Genomic DNA, 10281 nt, shown 5'->3' with positions numbered 1-10281 from the left:
GCAAAATTACGATGTTGCACATGTTAAAGTTATTGTGATTTTCACGTTGTAGTTACCGGCCTTCTCATGATATAGTTACCAGCTTTACCATGTCATTTTTTTAACCTGGGGTGTTAATGTTTGAAGTTATCAGCATGCACATGTCACAGTTATCATGCTGCTCGGCCAAAGTTATCAAGCCTAAAAATAAGCTTTTCATTGACGGTAAAAATAAGAAGGGTTCAAATCAGTTGTTTGCATACTATGGACAACAAGTTAAGATGGGTGAGTTGGTTATAAGGCATAGCAGGCATGCATTAGACCTGAGTTCGATTCCCCTTTTTAAGTACTTTATTATTTCTTTTTCTTCCAACCTAAATTAACTATCATAAAACCAGGAGAGATAAAAAACCGTTTTGAAAATAAAAATCGGCAGGAAAAAAATCGGTGGAAGCCTCCTACGATCGAGGGAGTTCAAACGCTCGTTCGATCGAGCGGAACGAGGCCCTCATGTGCCAGTTATCTAATGAGTGGACCGGGTTGGTAATTTTTCTAACTGGCACACATGTGCCAATTATCGCTGTCCTTCTGAAAAAAGGTGTATTTTTTCATCACTAGTAAGTATGCACGTGCAACGCACGTCTCGACTAAAATATATTCCATTATAAAACACATTATTCTATTATAACGTAAACCTACTTTCTGTGAAGCTGAAATCTCATGCAAAGAGCATATAATTTCTAAGTCCTTAAAATGACTGAAAAATATCATGCTTTATGAATACATGCTCAAGTCCATTGCGTAACAATTACCGAATATCATTAACTAATTGATACAAATTCAGTCCATGAAGAAAATTAAATTGTATATTTGCATTATGCACCCCCCCCCCCTACTGCATCTTGGCAACCAACGCCATCACCAACACCTCGTGGTCAACCATGGTACTATATAGATGCAGATATAATTGTTTGTCATATACCGTAGCCATGACCTCTTAAGCAGCATAACTGACATCATTCACGTGTTATTCATAGTTAGAGTAATCATTTGATCTGAACTGAACTAAATTTGATGTATAATATTCCCAACCAAAGAAAAATATTTTTTCAATCTTATTTTCTTCTAGTTGGTACCTACAAATGTGCCACTGGCAATAGGCACTGGGAAAACAGACATGTAAGTGTGTATATAGAGGCAACGGAAATTAGTAGTTTCCACGGAAGCTGATCAAATGACGTAATTCATCAAAGCTCTGAGATACAAGTTTGCGCATCTAAGAAACAAAACATTGCTAGTTCATACAGAAACAAACCATCAAGTTGTATCAGTAAGACATCCTCGCCCCTGTGGTTGTACGAAGCAATGTCAGGAACACGCTTACTCATAATCTAAAGGTCCTGGCCAATATGTAATTCATTTATGGTCATTTAGTGTTAATCCTTTCATGACAAGGTCCAGAGCAACGAAGGTAATTGTAACCTGTTATTTCAAATAGTAAGCATCTCTTGTGAACATTCACAATAAAGCACATACCCAGTTTTAATTGGTTTGGAAAATAACAACAAAACATTGGGATTATAAGTCGAATAGCTCTTAGTGAGAAACAACAAAATCCAATAGTAGTATGAAACCGAAAAGAAAAACAATAAAAATATCCAGACTACGATGACCTCCTAATTTCAATAATCTCCTCGTTCCCCTAGAATTCCCGTTATCCCTCTCAAATTTAAAATCCAGTTCTCCGTCATGGTAGAATGAGCTCTCGGTGCGTCCTCACCGTCGCCAAAGGAGCAATGGACGCAGAGCAACACGTGAAGACGGAGCCCGAGTGGTCAGCGGCGGCTGGGAAACAAAGCAACACGTGCAGAGGGAGCCCTCACTGTCCGCGGTGGCCGGGATACAAAGCAACACATCGCGAGAGCCCTCCTGCTCGGAGGCGGCCGGGAAACACGTGCAGCCGGAGCCCCTGTGGTCGGCGGCATCCAGGATACAGGGCAACCAGAGCAACGCGTGCTACATAGCCTCCCCCGCCATGCCGGTCTAAGGGCGTCCTGTTCGTCGGCCTCCTCGAGTCGTCGCCCGTGATGATCACCTCGGCATACGCGCGCAGCAACCCCACGTCGATGACCTGCACACCCATCTCCATGGTGGTGGTCGGCTGCGCCACGCCGTTGTTGTCGCACCGCTGCAGGCCGATTAGCTGATAACCGAATTTACTTTTTAGACTTGTTAACTAAATTAGCCCATGTAGCCCTTGCTACTTGTATTTTCAGACTTGATAACATAATTTACTTTGGGAAAAGAGATTAGGCATTCCATTTCCTTGCACAAACAAATCGACATGATGTTACCTTGTCATCTACGGACCTTTTGTTCGTATACCTTTTTCGGACCTCAAAGCCCTTTCGACCACCACAGCTAAGCCAAAATGCCCAAGCTTCATCCAAAATTTTAAATTCCATGCCAACATGGGTTACCAAGCCGGACAATATAGCTCTACAATGGAAAAGTAATCATGAGCACAAAAAACTTGTGCAAGTACCATATTTCAGGATGAGAGAAAAGTAAATGTGAAAGGGAAAGCTTGGTAGCTCATGTTGGCATGGTACGATGGTACGATGTGTTAGCCTCTTCTTCCATCTCAATAGACAAAATAGAACCCCGACTGATTCTTCTTTTTATAAAAGGGAAAGCTTGATCAACTTGAAGGTAGTCTTATGATAAAAATTATGTCAGTTCTAGTGAGCTATTCATAGGAACATGGCATGAGAAAGGGAAACTTCAGACTTACACACCAGATTGAAAAGGAGAGCAGTTATCCTCACCGGCTGCTTCTTCCACGAATAAAAGGGCAGAGGTTGATCAAGTTGAAAGCAATCTGATGTTCCTAATTCCGGTTAGTGATTCATGGGGAAGATAGCAGGAGAAAAGCAAATAGAATTACGTACAAAATTGAGCATGTCGTTCACCAGCGATTGACTCCTTCACCAGAACGCGATTGAAGAACAGAGTTCTCCAGCAATCCAATCCTTCACAAGAGTGGGCTCACCCTGCGGCTCGACTCCAGGGCCTTCCTCCAGGAGGAGCAGGTCCGGCACCAGAGCTACAGGTCCCACGTGCTCGCCCTCCTACGCCGCGACTCCCCGGGCTGCCGACGCGATCTTCCGCGCCAACCTGATGCCGGACAACACCACGCTGGTCTTTGAGGCGTCGGCAACAGAGATACATGGGCCATGGTGTCGTAGGTATTGGCCCTTTTGCCCCGCCATCCATGATCCAGCGACAGCGCGGGTGAGAGTGGCGTGCGTCTCGAAGCAGAGAAAGTAGGGGATTGGTGGCGGGGGGCAGACTTGCAGTCGCGTGCGTGCTCGCCGCGCTGATGTGCCCTTCGGCATGTTGGGGTTGTTTTTCTCTTCGGCGGCGACGCCTAGGACCTGCGGAGTTCAAGCTATCCTCTCCACCACCGATTCCTTTTCTGTGGAGGCGCAACTGGCTAGGGTTGGGAGGCTATGGAATCGGGAAGGATGTGAGGGACGGAGCAGGCAGAGTACGAAAAAAAACAACGCCTTACTATTGAATCGTTACTTTTCACTTACGGGTGGCATTGTGGGTAATTTTCTTCAAAGGTGGAGTACGGTCAGTCAATGCAATTTACTAAGTGCACACAGAGTATGGGCTAGATTAACGCTAGCTGTTAGATTAAGTTTAGTGGGCCTAATCATGCGGTGGTAATGGGTCCGTGTATATTTCGTGGGGTGTGTTTAGAGAAGTTCTTGTTTAATTGTTTAATAGTAGTGGAGATGTGGGTCATCTTTCTGACAATTCAGTGCTAGTTATAGTGGCTGGTGGCTAGCAGTGGCGGCGCCAGGAAATGAAGCCTGGGTATTCATCCAAATTTTTTTTGCTCTAAATGTAATATATGAACCAAACAACACAACACTAGCAATATATGAACAAAACAACACTAGCATAACGGCAATAGCAATATTTTAATGTATCAGACCATAACGACATGAATACATAAGTACCTTTGATTGATAAAGTGATGATATCCTTCTTACAATATAACTTTGCGGTCGCCTTTTTGGAAGAGATTGATGACATCTTCATCCTTCACTTGATTGAAAAATTCTCTCTCAACAAATGTAATCAAACAATTGTTCAAATATTCATCACCCATTTTGTTCCTTAGCTTATTCTTCACATGGCTCATTGAAGAGAACACCCTTTCAACACTAGCAGTAGCTACTGGCAGAATCAATACCAACTTAAGAAGCTTGTAAACAATATGATATTGTTCATGCTTGTTTGTCTCAACAAGCATAACTGAAAGCTGACACAGATTTTTCAGGTTTTGAAACATTTCATCTCTACGCACATTAATAACATACATGTTTAGTTGCCATGGAAGTCTTGCCAGTTCATCACTTATAAAATCAGAAGCATAAAACTTTGTAGCAAGCCTAACCAACTTATCTTGGTCATAAGCAGTAAATAGATGAAGTGGACAGAATGCTGCCATGCAAGAAAGTAGCTCCGTGTTTACCTCATCAAATCTGCCATTCAGCTCACTGATTTGCCTATCAATGACACCCACAAACATATCAACCTTGAAGCGGTGGTAATTGATCACACCATTACATAAACCCCTTCTAGGCCGGCCAACGGGAAAGTAAGGACCCTCCATATCAACAATTTTGATCTTATGCTTTGTACAAAAAAATGTGACCTTTGTGAGAAAATCATCCCATCCAGCATCGGTCCTCAAAGCCTCCAAGTAATACTTTGTGTCACCAACAAGCTCAATAGCATGAACAATATCTTCGTCTTGCTTTTGCAAAGCTCTACACAACTCATCTGTGTATCCAAATATTTCTTGCATCAAGTGTGCCATGAAAACAAACTCAAATGATCGAAATATTGTCTCTATGGATAGAGCCGCTTGTGCCTCCGCACCATGGTACTCGTCTCCAATCTTGCGAAGGACTCGTCGTAGTGCACCATACATAGAGATGACATGGTTCACAGTTTTGAAGTGAGAGCCCCAACGTGTATCACATGGCCTTCCCAAAACCCATTTCCTGATTCAGCCCACTCCCTGTTTCTACTTCTTCCAATTCCAATGCATTAATGAGTTCTTCAGCCTGAGCTATCCGAAGCATTCTCATCTTTTTACAAGACATGCCAAGAGCATTTAACAAGTGTGCAAGCTGCTGAAAGAACCAAGTACAATCACCACTCTCCTTAGCAACAGCAACAAGAGTTAACTGTAGTTGATGGGCAAAACAATGAACATAGTAGGCAGAAGGGGACTCATCCATAATCTGTTTTTTCAGGCCATTAGCATTACCTCTCATGTTACTAGCTCCATCATATCCTTGCCCACGAACCATTGCAAAGGTTAAATTCTAGTCCATAAGCATTTTCTGAATTGCAGCTTTTAGTGTCTGGGAGGTAGTATCTTCAACATGAGCAAGACCAAGAAAACTTACAACCGCCCTTCCTTTCTTATCAACATAACGCAAGCAAGCAGCCAACTATTCATTCTGATACACATCACTAGACTCATCTGCAAGTATTGCAAAATGACCACCATCAAGTTCTTCAATGACTAGTTTAGTAGTCTCTTGTGCACAACATTTTATCACCTCTTGTTGTATATCATGGTGAGTCATCTTGCAGTTCCGTGGAGCATTCTTGAGAACAACCCTGTCAACCTCTTCAAAATTTCCTGCTAGCCAATTTAGAAGCTTAAGGAAATTTCCTTTATTTAGTGAGTCTTCACTTTCATCATGTCCTCTAAATGCCAAGCCTTGGCGCAACAGAAATCTCACACACTTGAGTGTCCATGTCAAACGTTGTTTATACAAAGCCTTGTATTGTGAGGTGTTGGAAGCAACAGACTCCGGAATTGATATTTGTGGTGTAGTGAACATATCATACTTCTCTTGAGCTTCAGCGTGAGCACTACTTACATCACCAACATGCCTTGTCAATCTTGCTTTCATGTTCCAGTTTCTAAACCCACCCTTAACAAATGAATCTCCACCGGGGCTTTTTGTTTTATCCTTGAACAAATAGCAAACAAAGCAGAAAGCAGCCTCTTTGTTCACACTATACTCAAGCCACTTGTAATCCTTAAACCAAGAAGGACAAAAGCGACGTTGTAATCCACTTATGTCTCTGTACTCAAAATTATGTTTCTTTGGTTGACATGCCCCCAACTCGATGTATCTCCTTCTAACTTTATCCTGGTCATTGACATTGTATCTAGAGATGGGGATCCGTTTCCCGGGATCTGACTCAAGTGCGTCCAAATCTACTTCAAATTGAACTTCATCATTTGCTTCATCATCTTCTATAATTGGGGCTGGGGAGCCACTCTCAGGTTCTGTGTGACTATCATCCGGTTCATGTGCTTGCACTAGTGCCAGTTGCAGATTGCTCTCAACATCAGGAGGAATGCTACTGCTCTCAACTTCAACATCAGGAGGATTTGATGTAGATGTGGAAGTTCTTTTATTTGCCTTTGAAGCTCTTTCCCACAATGCAACAATGCTAACACCCTTCTTCTTCATCTATGATACAAGATCAGAAAAAGATAGATTAACAATCTACCAAAATATACACTCTGAAAATTGTAGGTTAAAAATTAAAATATCAAAATTTCAATCTAGCAACTTGGTCGTTCCACCAAACTAGATGTACTAGCAGTAATATGTACTAGGAAGAAGCAAGCAACCTGCTCTGCTGGTCGCTCCAGCAAACTACATTAAAATAGCAAAACTGCAGTCTAGCAAACTAGTGACCAGATACTAAATTAGGAACTGGCTGGCCTTAAGAACGATTGCAGATTTGTTATTTGTCCGGATACTAAACGCCAGCAAACTAGTACTATTAATCATTTTAATCTGGCTGGGGGCTGGCCTTCTTACTTTCTTAGGGGAAGAGATCAAGAGAACTAGAGAGAGAAGACATGGACAAGGAGAATAGAACCTGGACGCTCGTCGGACGCCGGCCGCCGGCGGCTCCGCTTGCCGCTGCTCGCCGCCGCCGCTGCAGGAGGCGTTAGGTTAAGTTGGGGAACGAACGACCGAGTGGGGACTGGGGAATGGATTCAGGTCGAGGTCAAACAAATCAGCGAAACGAGGTGCCGAGGTGGTCAGCGTGTTGGACTCGCTGTGTGGGCTGCAATACTGGTGGGCTCTGGGCTGTAGGCTTGTGGGTCGCCGAATAATACATATAATAAATTTTTTGGGCCAAATCTTTGGTTCACATGAATACACGTGAATACCCCTGCCGCTCGCCACTGGTGGCTAGTCTACTTATTGATGACCGTGCAGACTGAGATTAAGACAACTTGCTAACAGCACTGAGCAACAAACATAAAATTGACTACTCATCGACGTTGATGTGTAGTCATCAACGTTGCTTAGTGCCACTGTTTGTCTTGAGTTCCCTTGTCTCGCTTTGGCTGTCTTATGGGTATAGACTTGCGAAAATGAATAGTACTCCGTCTGTCCCAAACTAAGTGTCTCAACTTTAGTACAACTTTGTACTCACTCCGTTTTTATTTACTGAAGTCAAACTTCATAATGTTTAATCAAGTTTATAAAAAAATATAAATATTTATCTAAAAAATCAAAATGATGTGAAAGTACATTCAATAATGAATCTAATGATATTGATTTGTTATTGTATATGTTAATATTTTTGTTTATAAACTTTGTCAAAGTTTGCAAAGCTTGATTTTGACCAAAGCTAATACGCGGACTAAATAAAAACGGAGGGAGTACTAAAATTAGTACAAATTTGAGACAGTTATTTTGGGATGGAGGAGGTAGTTTATTTCAAAGGGGTATCTTGACTTTCAAGCTCGTAATTAGATCTACTCCTAACTCTTTGTCCACTTCTACAGAGACAGTTTTTATGTGCACAACTTAGAGTATCTCCAACTGTTCAGCCCCCCACGGTGCCCAAAAAGAGCCGTCTGAGGGCGAACCGGCGCTAGATTGGCCCCTGGGGGCGACATAGCTCCCAGCCACGTCCCCAGGCGCTGCCCCCCCAAGTCGCGCCAAATTTAAACTTGGTCACTCCCGCTCACAAAAAAACGCCCAGTTCGGCGATTGGATGAAAAGTTCGGTGTACAAAAAAAATAAAGGACGCGCGGACAACACATCAAATGGCGGGGTCGGCCTCCGGCGTCGGCGTAGTCGGCGTGCGCGGGCTTGGCGGTGCCGGAGCTGCTTCTGTGCTGGGCGATGTGGGCGCGTCTTCTGTGCTGCTGGGCGTCGTGGAGGCATCATTGCTCGGGCTTGGCGGCGTCGTCGGCGTGGGCGTGGGCATTGGCGACGTCGTCGACGGCAGCTGGTTCGGGATGAGGCCACACTCCGCTAGGTACCACGCCTTGAGCTGCTCGTCATTGCTCTGTAGCATGTCCGCCCCGCCCATCAGAAAAGCCAGGTCGGTGTTCCTCTTCTTCGCGGCGACGTTGGTCCGGAGTAGGTCGAGCTTGACGGCGTTGTTCGTCATCAACGCCGGCCACCGCGCCTCGGTCTTCTCTTCACGCAGGGTGGCCCGGGCCTGTGCGTCGGCGAGGCAATGCTCGATGGACTCCTGCACGCGCGCGATATCTGAGTCGGCGTGTTTCCCCTTCTTAGCCACTTTGTTGCCTTCAGGGCGCCCATCGTCCGCGCCCGGCATCGGCATCCGGTTTGTAGGTCTCCTTGGCCTTGACGAGGGTGCGCCGGACATCCGCCCACTTCTCGCACTTCTCGATCTGCTTGAAGACGTGGAGGTACTTGAAGTCTTGGTCGCTGCTGTCCTGGCGATACATGGCGAATATCCGCAACAGCTGCGCCGAGGAACAAACAGTTGGCGGGCGCGAACAGTGAAAGGAAGTGGGAGACCGGCGTGCCATACCTGATCCTCAATGCTGGCGCCGCTCGCCGGGCGAGCCGCGATCTCCTCGACGATCCCATGCCATTTGTTGCACGCCGATTGGATGAACCCCCAATGGTTCGCCATTGCCTTCGACTCACGCTGCATGTAGACGCCTTTGAAGTAGGGGTCGACGAGCTTGCGCTCGTCGAACTCGGCCTTGATGCGCTCCCAATACGTATCGATGCTCTGGTTCGTGTCGGTGATCGGGTCGAGGCAGACGACTTTCCACGCTTCAGCGAGGCACTCCTGCTCCTTGGACGCCCACTTGATGTGCGGCTCGCCGGTCCTGGCCGCCCCTTCTTCTTCTTGTGTTTCCTCGCCTGAACAGGCGCCGACTCCTCCTCCTCCTCCTCCTCGTCCTCCTTCTCCTCCGGCTCCTCCTCGTCGTACTCGAGCTCGCCGTCCATGTCAACGTTTTGGTCCATCGTGTCGTCCTGGGTAGTGAACTCGAGGGACGCGGCGGCGGCGGCGGCCGAGCCTGCCGTGATGATGTCGTGCATGTTGGCTTCGGTCGCGTCGGTGTCGCCGAGATGCGACGTGGAAGCTTGTGAGAAGGGCAGCGCGCCACGGCGGAGAGGGGGCATTGGGAAGGACGCGTAGGCCGGCGGTGAGTAGGTGTACGGGAGGGTACTGCACGCCGGCGAAGGCAGACGAGGGCGTGCACTGGGCCGGGTGACCATGGGGGAAGGTGATGTTGGGGTTGAACCCGCCGTGCGCGTCCCCGTCGGCGTAGCCCGGCGACGGCGTGCAACCCCAGGGTTGGCTCCAGGGCACGTACTGGGCGTGGCCGCCGGGTGGATTATTCATCATCCCCATGCGAGCCGTCTCGGCTTGTTCGGTCGAGCGCTCCGCCTGATCCGCCGCCGCCGCCGCAGCCGCAGCCGCGAGCGCCGCGCTGTCCCGGGCCTTCTTGGCGTTGGCCCTGTTCGGCCCGTCGGTGGTGACAGCCTCCCGACGCTGAACTTCCGCCCTCCAGTCGGCGTTGGACATGCCCGGGGGCTTGGACGGCGGCGCCCTCGGCTTCCTCTGCTTCGGCTGGGCGACGGCGGCGGTCGTAGCCATCATGGCGTGGGGGAGCACGTACTTCTTCGGTGGCATGGCGGCCGGCTGGGAGGGGAGGAGGAGATTGGCGGGGGAATGGAGAGAATGAGAGGGAAGCCGGGGGAAAGCGGGAAGAAACGGAGGGAAAAGGGTCTCAACTCGCCGACAGAGCGGTCCCACGCCCCTTTTCGCTTGTGCCGACGCCCACAGGTGCCCCCCAGCGCGTCGGGTTCCGCTCGGGTGCGCCCGCTGTTATTTCGGCCCAACCCGACGAAAAAGGGACTCACGGGGGCGCGACTGGGCCGATTTTCGCTC

General features: G+C 47.4%; 1 long non-coding RNA gene and 2 pseudogenes across 3 annotated transcripts; 1 reads left to right on the top strand and 2 right to left on the bottom strand.

The window, feature by feature from the left end:
- Positions 1-10281, top strand: part of LOC119329939 — a 16897-nt pseudogene that overhangs the window by 4096 nt on the left and 2520 nt on the right.
- LOC119329941 lies at positions 1465-3507 on the bottom strand. Of its 3 annotated transcripts, none has more exons than XR_005159833.1 (3): positions 2931-3507; positions 2350-2860; positions 1465-2182 (listed from the first exon to the last, which is right to left on the bottom strand). It is a non-coding gene; the product is annotated as an uncharacterized LOC119329941 (long non-coding RNA). The 3 variants fall into 3 exon arrangements; XR_005159832.1 differs by having other exon boundaries at positions 1465-2696; positions 2778-2860; XR_005159831.1 differs by having other exon boundaries at positions 1465-2860.
- LOC119333199 lies at positions 8161-9915 on the bottom strand (annotated as a pseudogene).

Source organism: Triticum dicoccoides, chromosome 7A (assembly GCF_002162155.2).
Source record: "Triticum dicoccoides isolate Atlit2015 ecotype Zavitan chromosome 7A, WEW_v2.0, whole genome shotgun sequence".
Taxonomy (NCBI): Eukaryota; Viridiplantae; Streptophyta; class Magnoliopsida; order Poales; family Poaceae; genus Triticum; species Triticum dicoccoides.
Note: the sequence above shows the minus strand (reverse complement) of the source record. Positions and strands in the feature narration are given on the sequence as shown.